The 21831-nt window shown below is 35.9% G+C and overlaps 1 non-coding gene across 1 annotated transcript; it reads left to right on the top strand.

Annotated features, from left to right (window-relative positions):
- Nucleotides 1–1042: 1042 nt before the first annotated feature.
- LOC118967322 (U6 spliceosomal RNA) lies at nt 1043–1146 on the top strand. The gene has a single exon (XR_005054242.1). It is a non-coding gene; the product is annotated as a U6 spliceosomal RNA (small nuclear RNA).
- Nucleotides 1147–21831: the final 20685 nt, after the last annotated feature.

Genomic DNA, 21831 nt, shown 5'->3' with positions numbered 1-21831 from the left:
TAATTCTTCCTAGCCAAGAGCATGGGGAATGAGTTTCCATTTGTTAGTGTCCTCTTTAATTTCTCTTAAGAGTATCTTGTAGTTTTCAGGGTATAGGTCTTTCACTTCCTTGGTTAGGTTTATTCCTAGGTATTTTATTCTTTTTGATGCTATTGTAAATGGAATTGTTTTCCTGATTTCTCTTTCTGTTAGTTCATTGTTAGTGTATAGGAAAGCCACAGATTTCTGTGTATTAGTTTTGTATCCTGCAACTTTGCTGAATTCAGATATTAGTTCTAGTAGTTTTGGAGTGGAGTCTTTAGGGTTTTTTATGTACAATATCATGTCATCTGGAAATAGTGACAGTTTGACTTCTTCTTTACCAATCTGGATGCCTTGTATTTCTTTGTAAACCCACATTTTTGAACATTTATTTGGTTGCATCCCTTCTGCTGCTAAGATGTCTCCAGTGAAGGTGCTCAGTGTAACTATAGTTATATAATTACCATATCTGGTTGTTGAAAATTGGGTGATTTTAAAAGTGCATCATATAGATTGGTTGTTAACTTTGTCTGAACATGAACCTACCTCTCTTGACAAAATAAACTGCATTAAGCATTCATTTAAATTTAGGATTATTCATGTTGATAGCATTATCCATAATATTTAAAAAATGCCAACACAGTGGCCATTTGTGGATGAATGGACAAGAAAAATGTGATAAATGCATACAATAGAATATTATTCAGTCTTAAAAAGAAAGGATATTCTGACACATGCTACAACATGGATTAACCTTGAGGATGTGATGGGAAGTGAAATAAGCCAGTTACAGAGATAAATACTATATGATTCCATGTGCATGATATCCCTAGTCAAAATCAGAGAGAGAAAATAGAATGGTGATTGCCAGAGGCTACAGGGACAAGGGAATGGAGAGTTGTTTAACAGGTATAGAGTTTCAGTTCTACAAAATGAAGAGAATTATGGAGCTGGATGGCAGTGGTAGTACCCAATATGAAAGTACTTAATACCACTGAATTGTACGCTTACAAGTGGTAGAGTGGTCACTTCGTCAGCACATACACTAAAATAAGGATGACACAGAGAATAGCATTTCCTCTGTGCAAGGGTGACGTGCAAATTCATGCAGTGTTCCATATTTTTTTAAAAGTTCAGATGGTCAAATTTGTGTTAAGCATATTTTACCATAATAAAATGTTAAATTTAGATTCTATCACAATAATGCATTATTGTTTCACCTATCTAAAAATTTGCCTTCTAAATCCCAAAATGAACAAAAATTATTGAACTCAAGATATTTTTTGAAGCAGCTACCTATTGCTAACCCGTCAGCACCAAAAACTGGAAAAAATCTGTAATCTGTTGATGAAGCAATTTAAAAGTCTTTAGTAGCACCATGAAGAGCCAGTTTTAACACTTTTAGAATAAAAAATATCTATTATGTCAGACCAAGTTGTTTGCTCCTTGTTTCTGTGATAATGTGAATGTTTGGGGATCACAGAAGCACTTGTCTCTGCACTTGAGCTGCATTGTGGGGTAGCTTCACTGAATTTGTTACCCTCAGATTTATCCTTGGAGGCAGCACTGCAGCTTTGGCAGGTAAAGGAACTGTCTTTGTATTGAAATGTGCTGCCTGGAACACACTCCCATCTGTTTTCTGACGTTTACATAAAGCAGTAGTTCATTTCCAGGGGTTCAAGAATTTTAATTCTAAAGGTTAAATTCACACACAGGGAAGCCCCGTGAGATTAGAATTCCTATTTTAGACAACGTGTGTCCTTTTGCACCGTGAGCATGCCTTGCTATCTCTGCATTATCTGGCTGCAGAGTCATTACACTGGCACTTCTTTTCTCTGTAAACTTGTTCCCGTCTTCATCCTGATGTGATAGCACAAAAAGATGAGCAAGACCCAGGACTAAGAATGAAGACATCTGGAGCTTATGATAAGAAAACTCCTTGAACCTAGTTCTGTGTATCTCTCTTTTTTCAGGTCCCTTTACACTTTCTAGACATGCTGAAATCTTCCATATTAAAAAGGACTAGTTATTTGGAAAACTGTGAACTTGCTTTAAAGCTACAGATAGGGTAATCACACTTCCCAAATGTTCTGGGATAAATTCAATTTTAAATGTTTATTCCTACTGTCAGACCATTCACTAGACGTGGAGTTTGGAAAATAGGTTTCTTGTAGCTGAACAGTTCTATTTAAGCTTTATTTTGATAAAGTCAGACCTTTCACTTAATGTGAAAGCTTGTCACTTGTGTGTATGGGTAAATAATGGTTTGAATGATTGTTTCATTATAATTTTTGTGTGTTTGTTACTTTATATTAAAAAGGAAAACTTTACAGTAATGACTTGCCATGGCTGAATAAGCTATGTCCTGCTTACGAGGAAATTTCCTGAGATGCTTTGGTCAGAGTATAATGGTTTCAGAAGTTCTCACTAAATGCAACTGACTGTAGACAATTGTTTTCATGCCACCTTGGCCTAAGTCTAAGTAAATTTTGGTCTATAGAATAAAGCTCCTTGAGCAAATAGTGACTCACAGTTTCTCACATTAATGATGAATTGGTATCAGTGGTCATCTGGGCCAGGCATATTTTGGAAAATAGATCAAATAGGTTTGAACCTTTTGAGGAGAGAGGCAAATGTGATTTTCTTAAATTGATAAAAGAAAAATTGAATATATGAACTCAAATTGAGTTAGTGAGCTTTTCATACTCAGTTATTAGGAGAAAAGGTAGACATATGCAGACTTCAACACTAGTCCAGTAAAAATGCCAGTTAAAACAGAGCAGATACTCCCACTGAAGAAAATGGTTGATATAATTTTTATGTATTTGGTATCAGCTTTGTCCCAGAGTAAGAGGTGGAGGGAAAGGACCAAGGTAAAAATATTGCTTTGGTCATGGGCCATTAAGAGTCACTTTGTTTTAGGGAGAAATAACTGCAAAATTCTGAATTGTAGCGGTTCTATGGAATCAGAGAGCTAGAAATGTTGTATTTATCTTAATCTTCAGGAAATATTTTAGGAAGACCACTTTTTAAAAAAGTTGATGCCTACTCTTTTGTTTTATAAGGAAGCATAGAAGTGAGATAGTGACCATAACTTCAAAAGGAGAAGAAAGGGATTGGATTTATGATTCTCTCTTTGTGGTTGTAACTTTTATTCCCAGTGTCCTGAAATGTCATGATTTTCTGCCTTGAAGGGGCTCTCTTTCTATTCATTGTGCTCTTCTCTGGACCCCTTTCAGTCTACAAACTTATGCTCTTGGTAAGCTCATGGTAATTTTCTTGTATTAATTTTTAGTAAATTCCCTGTCCTATATTTTCCATTTTTGGGTATTTATGCCTGCATATATGCTCTAATTTTCTTATCTTTGTCAGTTATTTTCCATCTGTTTTTTGATGTCACAACCTGAGTGGCATCCTCATATTTACCTCTGAGTATCACTATTGGTTTTTTGTTTTTGTTTTTGTTTTTTTGGTATCATGTGTGTAATTTCCAAGAGGCATTTTAACTTTCTTAACATTGCTTTTCATATTCTCATGCTGTTTTTATGTTATGCAATACCTTCTTTTTTTATTTTGTTATCATTAATCTACAATTACATGCAGAACATTATCTTTACTAGGCTCCCCCCTTCACCAAGTCCCTCCCACAATCCCCATTAGTCACTGTCCATCAGCATAGTAAGATGATGTAAAATCACTACTTGTCTTCTCCGTGTTGTACAGCCCTCCCTGTGCCCCCCCCCACATTATACATGGCTAATCATAATGCCCCCTTTCTTCTTTCCGGCCCTTATCCCTCCCTTCCCACCCGTCCTCCCCAGTCCCTTTCCCTTTGGTAACTGTTAGTCTATTCTTGGGTTCTGTGATTCTGCTGTTGTTTTGTTCCTTCAGTTTTTCTTTGTTCTTATGTTCCACAGATGAGTGAAATCATTTGGTACTTGTCTCTCTCTGCCTGGCTTATTTCACTGAGCATAATACCCTCTAGCTACATCCATGTTGTTGCAAATGGTAGGATTTGTTTTCTTCTTCTGGCTGAATAATATTCCATTGTGTATATGTATCACCTCTTCTTTATCCATTTATCTACTGATGGACACTTAGGTTGCTTCCATTTCTTGGCTATTGTAAATAGTGCTGCAATAAACATAGGGGTGCATATGTCTTTTTCAAACTGGGCTGCTGCATTCTTAGGGTAAATTCCTAGAAGTGGAATTTCTGGGTCAAATGGTATTTCTATTTTGAGCATTTTGAGGAACCTCCATACTGCTTTCCACAATGGTTGAACTAATTTACATTCCCACCAGCAGTGTAGGAGGGTTCCCCTTTCTCCACAACCTCACCAACATTTGTTGTTTGTCTTTTGGATGGTGGTGCAATACCTTCTTTTTAATCTCTCTGCTTGTATTATAAATTATTTTAAAGCACTCTTTGATTTTTACATTTTGTTTGTTATCTTGGTAAGCTCATGGTAATTTTCTTGTATTAATTTTTAGTAAATTCCCTGTCCTATATTTTCCATTATTGGGTATTTATGCCTGCATATATGCTCTAATTTTCTTATCTTTGTCAGTTATTTTCCATCTGTTTTTTGATGTCACAACCTGAGTGGCATCCTCATATTTACCTCTGCACTTATGATTTATTCCACTACAAGTATATGTAAAGTTTTTGATTTGAGATTTGATCGTTTTTTAAAGATGAGAGTATCCTCAAAATACCTGCTTTTCTTTAGGTGCCAATTTAGGCTTAAGACACAGAGACCAAAAAATGTTCATTAGCATCTCCATATATGTGGACAGGTCTTGTCAACAGGTCTGTGTTACTGTGGAGTGTTGGGTGTAGTCTCACCCATTTCCCCAACGAGGTCACCAAATGTCTGTATGTTGAGTTTCTTCTGTTGCAGCGTCTGTTTACCCAGAGGGAAACCTGGTTTCCTGCTTGAGGGTAAGGCTTGTGGATGTCAGTCTGGCTCCTGGAGTTCTGGTCATCGACTGGGAAAGGAGACTGATTGGTTTGCCATTCAGTAACATTTATAGTGTTCTCCCATTTTCAATTCAGTACCTCTACCTTCCCCTCCAGTGTGCTCAGTTTCCTACCTCTATATCCTCTCTGGATCAACACTTCCAGAGGAGTTATCTCCTGTCTTGTAAGGATGTGGGTGAAGTTGGAAAAGGGATATGAGACTGAGCTGATCCTAAAATATACTCCCAGTCATCTTTTCAGCCTCATCCATTCATGACCATGGTTTCCAAGGTACAGGTTCCCTCTAATTCCTGACAATTCTTTGGTGCAAATTAGCTTGATTCTTGCTGTCTTCTAATTTTTTCCATGCTGCCTCCTTGTCAAATGGAGCATTTTTTTTACTATTTATCCTTGGTAATTCTGTTAAATTGCTTTTTGTTTCTCAAGATTTTATTTTACTGTTTTCTTTTTTTCTGTTCTGTGTCTTCATGTCCTTTTGAATATTTGTCATGTTTTTTTCCTTTGCTACTCATGTAATTGAGTTTGGTGTAAGCTGGTAAACGTGTGTTCAATTGGACATGTTTAAATCAAAATTGAGTTTATAGTATTTTCAACTTTTTAGTCAGAGTCACATTTGATCCTCTGATGCTTGTTTTCTTTGTGTTTCCTTTGAAAGATTAATTAGATGATGGGGAAATCTAAACTTTTTGATCTATGATTTATCCCATTTGGGTGAATTTCTAAAAGTTTCTTCATTATCTTCATTACATTTTTTATTCCCTGAAAGACAGTTGTGAGGGGAAACCCAAATTATGGATAATGTGAATACAATTCACTTGTAACTACGTAGCATTTGCCATGTGTTACCTTGAGTTTGTGTGGTGTAGAAATTTACAAACAAGATTAAAAATGTACTAACTAGCCTTCCAGTCTGCATTTTGTCCATTTTTCATGCAGTGTCCTCAAGTTTTCCAGCCTTGGGGTCATCCTGCATCCAATATCCAAATTTAAAAGACCCCATCCATTTGCCCCCTAGCCATACGATTGCAGGAAGTCTCCTTCCTCCTAGCTACTCACCCTTTGTCATTCTAACACAGGGCCAGGTTCTCACAAATCCCTCTTGCTTGTTGATGTTTTTCCAGTCTGCTGCTCCAAACTTCACTGTTGACCATGTTTTTCCCTTCTTGTGAGTATATCTCTCACAAGAAGGAAAAAGGTTGCTGGGTTTTCTCTCCAAAATGCTTTCCTTCAAGGTTGGACACAGACTCCTTTCTTTCCTCACATTAAAGCTAACACCAGTCTGTAATGTTTCCTGAAGATTCAAGAGTAACAGAGTAATAGCAACACAGGGTAGGAACATGTAGCATGAGATGTAAGACAGTTCTGCTAAAGTCGTTTGGCATATCCCATCACCGAGGTGTCTCTGACTGTAAATATTCTGCCCTGCTTTTCCCAGAGGCCCTCACCCTACTCTGACTACACCCACTGAACCTGTCTCAAGAAGGTGAAAGGAATTTCCCCAGGGCAAAGTGTGGGTTTTTGTAATGTGAGCTATTGCACTCCTCCAGATGTCTCTCCCTTTCCCACCTGCCATGTCAGGTACTGTGGGTGGCTAACTGACTGTGGGGGAAGAAGTAGAAATTAGAGTGAAATTTTGAAATACTGCAGGGAGGAGGATGTTTTGGAGTTGTTTTCTTAATTGTTTTAACCTATGCAAGTCTTACTTCTACTGTGTTGTAGTTCTTCTTGGTGGCTGATTGACATGAGGCCTATGAAATATCCAAATTTCTTGCAAGGTAAATCTGTGTCTTTGAAATTTTTCTAGGAAGCCCCAAATGGCCCTAACTATTAAAAAGGATAACTGGTAGCTTATATGAAAAATGTAAGCCTCTTAAAATCAAATACTGGAATATATGGATAATCATTGGAAAGCTGTTGCTCAGAACCAGAGAAAATTTCAGGTAAAATGTAGAAGAGTTACAGAATACAACTAAGGGTAAGGTGTGTGCATGTGAAAGAACAACTGTTTACCCTTGGCTTGTACATTGATCTTGGCTTTTGAGCCATCAAGATGGGGAACTCATTCAGATCTTTTTTTAAATGTGGCTTCATAAATTATTCAGCATATTTACCCAACTATCATGTAGCTTAAAATTAGATTTAATTCTCTGAAGCATTTCATGTATAATTCTGTCATACACAGCGTAGAACTAAAATGTTTGCGATTAAACATGAGGGATCGCTAATGTCACATTGGTTAATGCCATTCTATATATACAGTTGTATTGATAGATAACAAAAGGAAAACATAGACTTACATTTGCTGTGGTTGGACTGTTTTGTAGAGAACAAAAACATATATGAATATTCTGAACATTTTTTTCTAAAAGATATAAATAATAGAACAACTTTCTCATCTTGAAATAAAAATAAGTACAAATACAGTGTAGTCATTTGTTCAGTTGCAGTTAGATATTCAAAAGCTACAAGAACAAGATCTAACATATTATTCTCTATACTTATTTTCTCTCTTGTTCTCCATTCACTCTATTAGGTTTTCTGTTTTTCTACTTTACTCTTGTTAAAACACAAAGTTGACCTGAGTAAATTTTAAAGATCTTAATGGCTTTATTCAATGATTCATGAATCGGGCAGAATCCCATCTAGCAGATAGAAAGGAACTCTGAAGAGCTATACAAAATGAAAGGCTTTTATAGGCAGAAGCTGGAGCAGGGGTGGGGTGGGGTTGGGTGGGGGGGGAATGAAGTTTCTAGCCAAGAGTGGATTGTTTCAGGCAAGGTCACCTTGTTTTAGGGGTCGGCAGGGGTCTGTTAGGCAGATTATCTCACTAGTGCTGACCAGGCCGTTACAGAGTGACTGGATATAGGTTGCATTCCTGGGAGAAGCTGAAACTTCAATTAGATTGTCTCGGTTTGCTGACATGGGGCTTAACATGTAACTCCTTGTTGGGCCTGTTGCCTCTTTTTTCACATTCTATTTAATCAAAACATTTTTCTTGCGGGCATTTTGTGTCCTTTCCTTTGTTTTATATCATGAATGAAATCCTTGACTACTTCTGCATTCTTGTTATGATCTTATTCTAAGGGGCTGGCATTAACTTGTAGATCAGGCATGGACCTGGAGCTTCAGTATATTTCCTTAAAGTTGGTAATTTATGCAAACTAGGACCAAAGGAGTCTCATAAGTAATTTTCTCTACCAACGAGGTAAATGAAGGGCTGATAGAGGACATTGTGTTACTTCCTTGATGTTGAGTAAAGCTAAAGTCTATTTTAATGCAATAAATTGAGTTTGCAAAACCACAATATTTGATCTTAGAAGCATCTACTCTGTCATCTTGATGTTTTTCCTGTCTCTATTTGCAGCTTCTAGTGTTATTCTTTCTACTTAAAGACCTACTTAAATCTTTTTTTCACATGCACACACATACAAATGGTCAAAAGATTCTTATACAAAAGACTTTTATTCCTTCATTTTACCAATATCCCAACTCCATATTTTGTCTTTGATATTTTGCAAATGTGTTCAAAGATTTATGCATAACCTGCGCATAGTAGTTTCTTTCCAAACATTTGCATTCTGTGTCTAAATACTATGCATGGGCTAGATCAGGCAAACAGGAATTGGCCTTGATCTAAGGAGAAATTGCCTGGTCAACTAATTTCAGTCCACAGGAAGATGAACTCAAGTGTCAGGTCTCCAATGTAATGTTTAAAATTACTTTTTAAAATCAGTGCTTAATAGGGAAAACTAAATGGCTGGTCGAGGAGAACTGAAACCATACTGAACTAACTAAATCAACCATATCTTGTCTCATATCTTTTTGATGTGCATAAATATATACAGCTGTATTAGTTAGAATTACAGGAATGTATGAAATAGAAACCAACCCAAAGCTGCTTGAGCTGTATGTACATTTCTCATTTCTCTTTCTCACAACCTACATGCTTTTTTTTAGTGTTTCAGTTTTCTTTGTTAAGTCCCACAACAGGAAAATAATGTCATTTCTGTAGCTCTCATGTTTGCATGTTACATGTCCAACAGTGCACAAACACTGGTTGCAGTCTTAGCCCCATTTAAAATTTCGCAGAGGAGAGTATCTGATTGGCCCACTTTTTGTCAGTTATCTGGATATGGTCTAACTATCTCTGGCAAAGGCAGTAGGTACCAATCTGCATGAATTGGAGGAAAATAAATCACGGCTGGCAGAATCCCCAAAGTATCACTTGAAAACTACAGATATGACATTGGCATGGCTATTGTGCTAATTAACAATCTCATTTGATGTCAATGAAATTCTTAGAGCCCTTTTCCAGATTTCTCTATGCTTTTATTTTCTTTGTTCAGCATGTATTTCTCATCAATGATTTTGCTTCTTTCTCTGTAATACTTTTAGAATTGTTTTTTGTTTGTTCCTAGGCTTGTTTCCTGTGTTTACAAAATAATTGCTACAGATTTAAGCACCATGTCCTCACATAACAGTCTAGAGGCCAGAATGCACAGGAGACTGTTCTCAGATGGTCCCCCAACAGATACTCTTTTGTGCTTCATTTGTTATAAATATATCACATGCCCTTTCCTAATAACTGATAAGGGGAATGTAATTACCTTAATCAGCATGGACTAATTAAGATTCACACTTGATGTTAAAGAGAGGCATAGATTCTGTTCCAGAAGTAGTTGGTGATACCTGAACAAATTCCAGCTCTCATTAAAGAAGAAGTAGTGGTGTGGTGTTCGTGGCGGGGAGTGGTTGATGTAGTTTCTGGGTAACCTACCAAGAATGTCTGCTATAGTCTTTTAACTTCCTGGTGTCTACAGATGTGACATTTGAACCTAGTTCTCAAACTATATCTGCAAAGGCTGAAAAGTAGATTTCCTAAGTGGTTGCAAAAAGTTTGGAGTTTTGTATCTAAATAGTAGTGCCTGTTTCTAATGTTACTGACATTTTTTCTATCATCTCTACTGCAAGAGGTTATTCACAGAAACTGTTTCTCATAATTAGTGTTTTAAAATTTAATTCAGATTCTCATAGTGTACTTTTTGAAATAGCTTTAGCATAGAACTGCCCTCTGTGGCAGCAGTGGAGGAAGAGTTTTCTCATTCAATGACTCTAATATTAGAATGCATAGAAATTACCACATCTGTGTGTTACAGTGGCATTTCCTGGGTCTAAGTTCAGAAACTGACAGTTTGGCCTAGGAAACTGCGTGTTTAACAGGTACCCCGGAGATGCTTGAACATACATATTCTTTAGACCACTTTTGAAGAAAACACTATTAATGTGCTTGGAATCAGGAAATGAATCTTCTAGGCCTGAGTGCTGCTTGGAATATTAATCCTCTTACCCAAGAGCCTTAGCTTCTGACATTGTTTATCTTCCACTACAAATATTATCTTTGAACACATCATTCCCTAGGTCATTCCTCATCAGCAGACTCATTGTAGGGGTGCTTTTTACATGAACTATGCATTGCATTTGGGGGTTTTATAGAACTAGACACTTGCATTATAATTGCAATTATTCCCCAGGGCATTTTAATAGGTATCCATGTTTCCCCTTCCTTTATTATGAATATAGATTCTTGATTGAAAAAAGAATGCAGTGAGGAAATAGTTTCTAGCAAGTGACAAAATTTTGGCTCAAGTATACTTCTCAGTTTTTTGTTAGACTATTGCTAAAATAAAATGTAGTCACCCTTCATACATAGTATGTGGCTGTCAGTAATGCCTTGGCTGCCTTGATCTTTCAGAAGCACCAAAATAACCTTCCTCACCTTTGAGCTTAAATCACATCACCTTTAGAAAGTCAAGTTTCCTGAGATCAACTCAGTAGATGCTCACTCCAAGAACAAGGTCTGGACTCTGATTCTTTTTTCCTCACCCTCTCCCTGGCACATCCATATCTCTTATTACAATTCTTGTGTGTATCCTTATTTTGGCATGTATTAAATTGGGGTTCCCTGGCAACAATATGTGTGTGTTCACTATGCTTAGCATATTGCTTTGAAAAACATCTACATGAAGTAAGAAATGAATATGACCATACCTACCAGCCTCACGTACCACATATCACTAATGGATGGCCTATAGCTTCCTGAGATTAAGCCTTACATTCCCTAGAAGAATCCAAAGAACTGAGAATCTCTACGCACATGAAAACATTGTCTATAGACTGATGTATACCTAACATAATGTGAATTCATATTTGTAGTATCTGTTACGTACACACTTGTAACTCCAGGGGGAAAATATTTTCCCTGACCAGGGCAAAATACCTTTGAACCAAAATCAGTCAAAGGGAGAAATAAAGTGGGAGAAACCCATTCATTGCTTACAATCAGTCATCCACTTCCACTTGCCTATGTCTCTTGTGACCATGCTGCAGAACAGGACCCAACCCCACCTCTCCGGTCCAGATATACCCTAGCTCTCCCTGTAATTACCTGTTGATATGGAGATGCACTAAGGCCAGGTGAGAGATTCTGGAAATATTGCAATTTTACCCACAGCCCACCCCTACAGAAATCTTGCCTCACAATCTTTTCACTCCCCATCTTCTACAGTAGCCCCTCTGCAAGAAAACTGGAGCACTGTAACCAGACTACATACCATAACAACAGCAATAAAATCATGATAGTCCTCAAGCCAGAGGATTCAACTAAGTTCAAAGTCCTCTGCAGATTTTGTCCATAGCTCTCCAATTTCACAGGCAGTCAGCAGCTGAATGGCTAGGGAGCTCAGAGCAATCATGTAGCAGCAGCAGCCAGGGGGGCAGGTCCAGGTGACAGGGACCATAGATAAAAATAACCTTAAAGGCGATAAGATACATGTTTTAATGACACTAGCATAGGCAAACCTTGTCTATCAGGTAGGATGCATGCAAGAGAGTGGTCCTGTGATAGGACAGTGGGAGGAGTGGGATCTCGTCCCTGTCTAGTATACTAGACTTTCACCCCCCTCCCTGTGCGAGTTACAGATGGGGCAATACATAGGGCTATTGGAGGTACATGCATTGGCCATAAATATAAAACAAAACTTCCCCGTAAGATGCTCTTACCTCCCAGACGTTTTGGGTATACTACTGTGATCTTTGGGAGTCACTCTGCTGTTACTCCAGGAGCACACACGAGAACTTCCAGGCCTTTTCCCCAGGGTACCAGAAGGGCCAGCCATTGCTGATCCATGTGTCAAAATGTCCAGGGTCACATCCACTCGACAGTCTCCAGGGTTTAACACACTTGGGGTTGGCAGCAGGATGTTGCTCTGCTGGCCATATCCTGGCTTCAATAATTCCTCTTTGGTTTGCACACACAGTTGTATAGGGGAGGCAGCAATGTTTGTTAGCACGTCCACGGGGCTTAAGGCTCCCTTTTGGGGTTTCTTATTCAAATGGTGTAGCACTGTCCATAAGCGAACTGACCAGCCCTGTAGACTGTTGAGAAATACTCTTTCCAGAGTGGTAGGAAGCTATGGGGAAACTCCTAATTGAGCCCACCACAAGCACAGATTCTGTTTTCTCCTAATGGATGATATAGCCTTTTTTTAGTTGATTTGAAATACTATGAGGGACCAGTATTAGGAAATATGTCCTGAATTAGCAGAACATATACTTTTGGTATAATTTCTGATATCAGCCCCAAGGGTAAAAGGGCAGCAATACGTAAAGCTTCTCAGATCAAGTGAAAGTCCGCCATGAGTAATTCCTTCACTAGAGATCTGTGGCAAAAGGAAGCCAGGCCTAGATCTAGGGCTGACCTGAATAGTTACCCAACTTCTGCTGAGGTTCTCTATCTATAGCCAAATAAATTGGAAACTTAATCTAATCATATGAATGCATACACGTATATGGTGCTGCTACTCTGAAACCCTCTGTACATGATGCACATATTAAATCAGTACCAAAAGAAAAAAGGTTCACAGATGAAAATATTTAAAAAATGGTATGTTTATGAACATTTGCCTGTCCAGAGTTCCATTTAGTCTCTTGTTGCCTCATTCGTTTCAGTAATTTGTTAGGGAGTCCTTGTTATGATTTTGTGCTGTCACTGTTCACAAAGTGTACTCTCAAAACTTTAATGTGTTTTACTCAGACTCAGCTTCAATTTTAAGATGGTAAATATCTTTTAAAGATACATGGAAACTGATTGCATTTATATCTGTTCCAGAAAAAGTATTATACTGAATAATCGATTTTTCCCTCTAACTGAAGCAGGTTATTCTGAAATTTTTAGAGCATATTCTTGAATTTACAAGTTGATTTGGCTTCTGAAAATATCGTGAAGGAAAATTTCCTAACTCTGTTAAGACACCTCTGAAATCTTATGAAGTTTTCTATAGTCTTTGGTGATATTTTTTCAGGTCATTTGAAAGTCTGTTATATGACCAGAGATTTTCCCAAATGTTATTCAATAGTAGCATTATAATCCTTAGGTCATGTTATTTCTGCCAGTTGCCATTTTAGTGAAATTTATATCGGCTTCCCTAAATATGAAAATTAAAAGCTGGTTTGTATTTTTAAATTGGGTTTGATCAATGTCATAATTCTTTAATGTTTATCTGAGCATCCACAGGTGTATATGACCGTGATCTCTCCTCTGTTGAAGAATTATGCTCATTTGTCTTTAAAACTCTTTTGACAGTTTCACAGTAAGCAGTGAGACCTGAAATGATTTTCTCAAGTTTGCACAGTCAATCAGTTATGGAACAAGGTCTCACACACCAGGTCTCTTGCTGTATGACACTGTTGAACCTTGCAAGATTGAAGGTTTAGTATTTGTTAGGTTAAAATTTACAGAATAAAAGCTGCATTTTGGTAAGTCAGATGAGGTAACAACTTCATCAACATATGAAAGGTTTAATTTTCATTTTTAATTTTATTCCTGAAATAATTTTAACAGGAAAATAGAATTTGTGGTGAACACTAGCCCCATTTAAGTATTTTGATGAGTTTCCTTTGCTTTTCACTCTTTTCTGTGAAATCACAATGGTAATGTTCTGTGATTTACCCTGATAAATGTCCCTCACTTGCAAGGGAATGAGATTCTTGTAATGCTACTAGTTTCTTAATAAGGAAAGGTACTTAGTACATGCAGGAGAAAATTAGTGTTATGACATTGGATTGCCGTTCTTGCTGACCATGTTTTGATTGAGACTTTAGTTTAAGTGCTTTTTGTTTAGTTGTTTGGTAAGTTTTTTAATAGCTTGGACAGCTAAAAATGAAGGAAAAATAGAAATTTAAAGAGTTGCATCTCTCTTATTCACTATGGATTTATAAACATATAAACTGGTTTGTCACTGGATTTTTTTAAAATTACCAAGTAAATAAATACCATGTAATATCTCAGGATATGATTATTTTGGAAAAATAAATTATTTATATGCAATTTATTGATTTAACCATGTGACCTTCTAAAGGACCTGTTAATACAGTATACATGTATTAAACATTAATACAATATACATTAATGATTGTTTATTTTTTAAAATTTTAACTAAATTACTAAATGCTTATCCCAAGTAGTTCCTGATTATGTTTAACCTTACAAATGTCATACCTTGACTTAATGAGTTAATCACAATTAGCCAGATTATTTACTACCATTCTGCCATGATTCTAAACCTTCTGTGTTCTAGCTCACTTAATACTCAGGATAGTCTATGTTCTTTATTCATTCAAAGAAACTGAGTCATGCAGTGGCAAATAACTTTCCAAGGGCATGCATTTACAAGTGGTAGACCATAGCTATCAACTCAATCTATGTCTAGAACCTGTACACTTAATTGTTGCAACATAGTATCTTCATTTGTCTTGGTATTGGATATATTAACACACATAAAATTATGGTCATTTTATCATTTCCTTTGGAATATTCCTAGTTAACAATTTAGTTAATGAATGTATTATTTAAGTTTTCTTTATTCTTTTAATAGGACACCTATTAAAATATTACAGTGTGGCTAAAATATGGCCTACAGTGGTTTAAATGACTTAAGAATTTTCAAAACTAGCAGAATTCCACTGGAAAGGCTTGGTGGAATTACCTATTCTATCTAGATGACAATTCATCGTGGGGGTAAATAGTGGATAAGATTAGGAGAACAGGGTAGGCAAACTGTACCAAACCTATGCACCAGTTTGTCATAACTTAGTGTCCTAATACTTATTTTATTTGTACAAAATACTGTAAGTGAAAGTGTTAATAGATACTTTAAGAAAAACAGGCTTATGTTTCTAAATAAATCCTTAAAATCTGACTGATGCTGCACCAAAAAATAAGAGGCCATAGATTTGAGACAAATTATGTTTTGTGTCAAGTCTTTGATCTATAAATTGATGAATTAAAAATAATTTTCAAGGGGATTTACTAATAAAAGAGCAGCCCATTAAGATGACAGAGTTAATTGTATAGCAATTATTAAGATCTAATTATAACAATGTCATAGATAGGACTTGTTTTAACAAAACTAAAAACTTAAGAGAAAAGGTGATGAAAATGAACCTAGTGTCTTGTGTTATGCTATAGTGACTATTTTGTAAAGAGTAAATAGCTTGGTAAATGGAGAGTGTTTTACACATAATCTATTTTTACAGTTTCCAGGGTTTTTTTTCCTGTTCAAGGAGGAACAAATATATCTTTCTGTGAGAAGTTAATACAGCTTTTTGTAACCACTATGATAGTACCAATTTTTAAAAACAAATGCTTTGCAAAAATATTTAAGTCCTTTGCCCATTTTTTAAAATTGGGTTATTTGTTTAGTTTTTCTGCAATTGCATTGTAGGAGTTCCTTATATATTTTGGGTATTAATTCTTTATTAGATGTATGATTTACAAACATTTTCTCTCATTCTGTAGATTGCCTTTTCATTCTGGTGATTGTTTCCTTTGCTGTGCCAAAGCCTTTTGCTTGATATAGTCCTACTTGTCTTTTTGTTCTTGTTGCTTGTATTGTTACATCCAGGAAATCATACCAAGACAAATGTCAAGAAGCTTTTCCCCTTCATTTGCTTCTAGAGTTTTACAGTTTCAGAACTTTCATTTAACTCTCTCATCCATTTTGAGTTGATTTTTCTGTAAGATATGGATTCAAATTCATTCTTTTGCATGTGGATATCCAGTTTTCCCAGAAACTTCAGCTGAACATAATCTTTACCCACTGTGTGTAATTCAAATATCAGCTAATCATATGTGCATGGGTTCATTTCTGGGCTATTTTGTTCTATTAGTCCATGTGTTATCATTATGCCAGTACCATACTGTTTTGATTATTATAGCTTTGTACTATATTTTGAAATCAGGAAGTAAGATGGGTTTTTTTTCTTAAGATTGATTTGGCTATTTATGTTATTTTGTGATTCTATATGAATTTTAGGATTGTTTTTTTTCTATTTCTGTTTAAAAAAAAATGCCCTTAGGATTTTCATGGAGTTAGTACTGAATCCAAATAAGACATACAGGAGGCTAAGATGTATATGAAAAGATGCTCAACATTACTAATCATCAGGGAAAGCCACAATGAGTTATCACCTCATATGTGTTAGGGTAGCTTTTATCTGAGAAACAAAAGGTAAGTGTTGATGAGGATGTGAAGTTGGAACCATCATACATTGTTGATGGGAGTGTAAACTGGTACAACTGTTAGGGAAAACAGTAGGGAAGTGCCTCAAAAAATGTAAAAACTGTATGATCCAGCAATCCCACTTCTGGGTATATATCCAAAAAGAATCAAAATCAGGATCTCAAAGTAACATCAGCACTCCCATGTTCATTGCAGCATTATTTCCAATAGCCAAGATATGGAAACAACCTAAGTATGCATTAATGGGTGAGTAAAGAAAATGGGCATTCATACATGCAATGGAATATTATTTGGCCATGAAAAGGAAACTCCTGCCATTTGTGACAACATGGATAAACCTGGTGGACATTATGCTAAGTGAAATAAACCGATCACAGAAGGATATATGCTAAATTATTCTACTTATATGAAAAATCTAAAATAGTGAAATTTTTAGAAATGGGAAATGTAAAATGGTGTTTGCCAGGGGTTGAGTGTAGGGGGAAGTGGAATGTTGCTGTTCAACAAGTATAAAGTTTCAGGTATGCAAGATGAATGAATTCTATAGATATAGTGTACAACATAGTACCTATAGCTAAAAATTCAATATTGTACATTTAAAAATTCTTTGAAAGTAGAATTCGTGTTAAATCTTACCACAAAAGCAAATAAAAAAAAGGGCAGGAGGAAACTTTTAGAGGTGATGGATATGTTTATTACCTTGATTGTGGTATTAGTTTCAACTATGTATGCATATCTCCAAACTCATCAGATTGTATATATTAATCATGTCCAAGGTTTTTGAACGTCAGTTACACTTCAATAAAGCTATTTTTAAAAACCCAAAAAAAAACAAATTCTGAAATTATTTGCATGTTTTGTTTATGAATTAATGATGTACATTTTACCCTAAAAAATGATGTGTATGGAAGAAAAGTCATTGGGGGAATATGCTTGTGAATTTTTCCTTTTTCCCATTATCCTTTATATGTAATACATGTTCATTTTTTAGAGATACAATACTAAGTATTTCTATGATGGTAATTCATTAATTAAAACTGTAGATTTATTCATATTGATTTTATTTGGCAATTTAAGTCAACATTTTATTGTAGCAATGTCTCAGAATAAGAACACGTGTTTCATTATGTTTTTGAATATATTTTTTGGTGAATACAAATGCTTAAGTTGTGGCATTTCTCTGACTTTATATAATTGAATTACTAGCTTTAGAGTTAAAGCTAGTATTTAGTATTGCTTTGGATATAATTAATCTTAATAACTTCCTGTAAAGACTGAGCTCTTCAACAGTTCTGTTTGCTTATGGCGTATATTAATTATATAATAGTAAGAGTAAGTCTGGAAAAGGAAAAAAGTACATACTATTCTAACAATTTCTAAGTAACTTTTCTCACTTAATTAGCAATCTAACTTACTAAGTTGCATTGACTGGGGGTTTTGAAGTCACAACTCTGAGGTCTTAATACTCTCTTGCTATAGATTATCAAAATCATCAGGTGACTTAAGAAAGACAGTAGTTTCCAATTTTGTTAAAGGTCAAGAAATTGGAATAATTGAGTGTGATTTAGAGAATGTATGTATTGGGAACAGAATTTTCCCACTAATAGCACAAAAACTGAAAATGATAGATTCAGGTTGGCAGAGTTTCAGCCACCAGCTGCCACTTAATGACTTTCCCAGCTGTGATAGTTGTAGGGTGTAGGGTTGAGTTTTGGGCTGTATCTTTAATTTTAGGCTGTTCATGTATTTATGTAAAGGTAAATATTTTATCTGACTTTTTTTTCTTTAGCATATGGGTAGTAAATTAGAGTGAATTTCAGAATTAGCTGTTAAAAAACTTACAATTTACTCACTTCTTTTATAAAATTTATATTCTAAACACATGTTGGATTTAAATGGAATGCTTTATATAGTTAACTATAAGTTTTCCCTTTTCTTCTAAAAGTCTACTTGACAGAGAAAAAACAGAATTTGTCTAGTACTGCTCATGCATTCAATGTAGCTCTTGAATCTGGTTGTAGTGGGAGTGATAATGGGAGAAAGCATGCTAGCTAGGTCCTCAGACATCCCTTTCCAACCCAAATCACTGCAGGCATAGCCCTATGGAGGAGAGGTCATGGACAAATTCCTAAAAACAGCATTCATTCATGATAAAGTAGGTATAGAGGGAACGTACCTCAATGTAATAAAGGTCATATACAACAAACCCACAGCTAACATCATACTCAATGGCAAAAAGATGAAAGCTTTTCCTCTAAGATAAGAAACAAGACAAGGATGCCCACTCTCACTACTTTTATTCAACATAGTAAACTGGAAGGTCTAGCCACAGCAATCAGGTAAGAAAAGAAATAAGAGGCATCCAGATTGGTAATGAAGAAGTAAAACTGTTACTATTTGCTGATGACATGGTACTATATATAGAAACCTAAGGGTTCCACCAAAAAACTAATTAGAACTAATAAATGATTTTAATAAAGTTGCAGGATACAAAATCAATGTACAGAAGTCTGTTGTGTTCTTGTATGCAAATAACAAAGCAGAAAGAGAAATTAAGACAATCCCATCAAAAAGAACAAAATAACTAGGTATAAATTGGTACAGCCACTATGGAAAGCAGTATGGAGGTTTCTTAAAACTAAAAATAGAAATACCATATAACCCAGCAGTTCTACTCTGGGAATTTGCCCAAAGAAAATAAAGTCACTAATTTGGAAAACTATATGCACTGTTATATTAATTGAGTATTATTTACAATAACCAAGGTACGGAAGGAACCTGTGCCCATTGATAGATGAGTGAATAAGGAAGATGTGTATATACACACACAACAGAATGCTACGCGGCCATAAAAAATAACAAAACATTGCAATTTATAATAACATGGATGTAATTAGAGGGTATTATGCTAAGAGAAAAAAGTCAAAGAAAGACAAATGCTGTATGATTTCACTTATATGCAGAAGCTAAACAAAGGAGCAAACAAAACAGACTCATAAGCACACAGAACAGATGGGTGGTTGCCGTGGGATGGGTGGTCGGGAAGATAGGTGAAACAGGTGAAGGGATAAAAAAATAGAATGTTTTACATCTTGATCTAGGTGATGGTTACACGAGTGTATACACATGTCAAAATTAATTGAGCTACATACTAAGATTTGTGCATTTTTTTGCATGTACCTAAATTTTCAAACAGTGAAAAATAATATTTCTGGTGGTAGAAGACTATGTGAACACAAGATAGGAATGATCACGTTTATACTAATACTTCCCGTTCATGTTTTATAGTTGAATACTGCATGTAAATTTAACACCTGATGAAACCTTTCTTTCAAGAAGGCTGTAGTTATGAGATTGAGAGTCTAAATTTCTAGACATAAACTTTGAATCCTATTCTTGTATAAAACTTCCATTGTCCCATTTCCTGGCTTTTTTGGTAGCACAATGTATGTTGTTTTGATGTAATTCATATCTCTTTAATTCACAAGAGTCAATGAAAAAAATCTCTGGCCAAGTTTACAAGTAATGTCTTTGTTGCTAAATCTGTCTGTCTGCATTAATTTTTATTTTTGTTTGTATTTGACACTCTTGAACAGCCCCTTGTATACTGTAGTATGTTTCTTTTTTATGTAACGAAAGAGAAACAGCTCAGAATGAGTTACACAAAAGTAGAATTCATTGATCCCTATAATAAAAACAGAAGCATCAGGGCAAGGCATAGGGTCTCTTTGCCCTGTTTCCATCCTCTTTGGCTCCATCTTGTGGCTCCCAGAAATGGCCTGGTCTAATAACGGTTAAAAAATCACCGCAGTACCTTGTATCAGAGAGTTCTTAGATAAAAACTCATTGCCATTGGCTGTAGCTGAGTCACACCATTCCTGAATCAATAATTCTGACAGGAGGACTAGTTTTCTCAGATAGCCATAAGTATATCAGGCATGCACCCAGAAGCAAGAGGTATGTTGCTAAATGGCAACACTATCTCAACATCTGGCCTGAGATTAAGAGGGAGTAGTTTTCCAAAGAAAATCATGTGTTTTCCAGAAGAGAAGAGATGAATACATGTACTCTAGCAAGGCACCCTATGTTTCCTACACAACTGTCCTTGAAAATATTTATCTCTTGACTCCTTTGAAAAACCATTCTCCCTTGGTTTTCTTCTATCTTCTTGTTGCTTCTCCTTTTGTCTTTTATCTCTTTTAAATACTGGTATTTTTCAAGGTTCTCATGTAACTCCCTTTCTCACTCTACATAGTTTTTATCATTCACTTCCTTTTCAGATGCCAGTTCTGTTGACAGTCAATTCTATAAATCCATTCTGATTCATCTCATCTAAGATCCAGGACTGTGATATCCCAGTGAATGTTTTAATTGAATGACCTCAGACATTAAAAGCCTTATATTGTATAAATAGTTCTCATAAACTGAGCCCTTTCTGCAAACCTGCCTTCTCATATATTCCATAGTTCATCAAACAGTAATGTTACTTACCTTGATGTCCATTCAAGACACCAAGCAGTCATCTCTTTATGTCTTACTCTCTTTCAACTCTGAGTACTTTACTGAAGACTTTTAGCTGTTTTTTTTCTTTTCTGTTATTAGTTTTGTCTGTCCCACTACCTTTTTTTTCTTTAACCCTACCTTATTCAGGTCTTCACTGAGCCCTGTTTTCCACTCTTCCTCTCTATCCTATTTCCACTGTTTTCCTAAGGCACATATATGGCCATGCCACTTTTCTGCTTAAAGTTTTTTTCAGCTCACCATTGACTTGTGGATAATGTTTGAACTCCTTAGAATAGTGGATAATTTGGACTGACCCTAGCCTACTGCTTCAGTCTCATGTTTCAGCATTATCCACTTCAGATCTCTATACCATGCTGCTTGAAGTCCCTTGAATATGACCATCTTCTTTCATGCCTCCATGAGTATCCAGGACCACCAAATCTCTCTGGATTGCCTTTCACTTGTTTGTATTTTCCCTCAGCTAATCCGTACTTATACCTCAAGGCTCAGTTCAGTTCTCCAGCCTCCCAAGAATCTTTGCTAAATACCCATTGCCTCTTTGTTTGGGTTAAATGACTTTTCCATGGTCTTCTTACCACCCTGGGAATAGCCCTGACCTCATTGCTCTTGCCTCTGATCATCTGTTTATTTATTCATTCCTCCTCACAAGATGATACTTCTTTGGAATAAGGAGGGCTAGCACCTAGCACATTGTCTCACTAATTATTAATGAATAAAGTAATTC

This window comes from Manis javanica, chromosome X (genome assembly GCF_040802235.1).
Source record: "Manis javanica isolate MJ-LG chromosome X, MJ_LKY, whole genome shotgun sequence".
Classification (NCBI taxonomy): Eukaryota; Metazoa; Chordata; class Mammalia; order Pholidota; family Manidae; genus Manis; species Manis javanica.
Note: the sequence above shows the minus strand (reverse complement) of the source record. Positions and strands in the feature narration are given on the sequence as shown.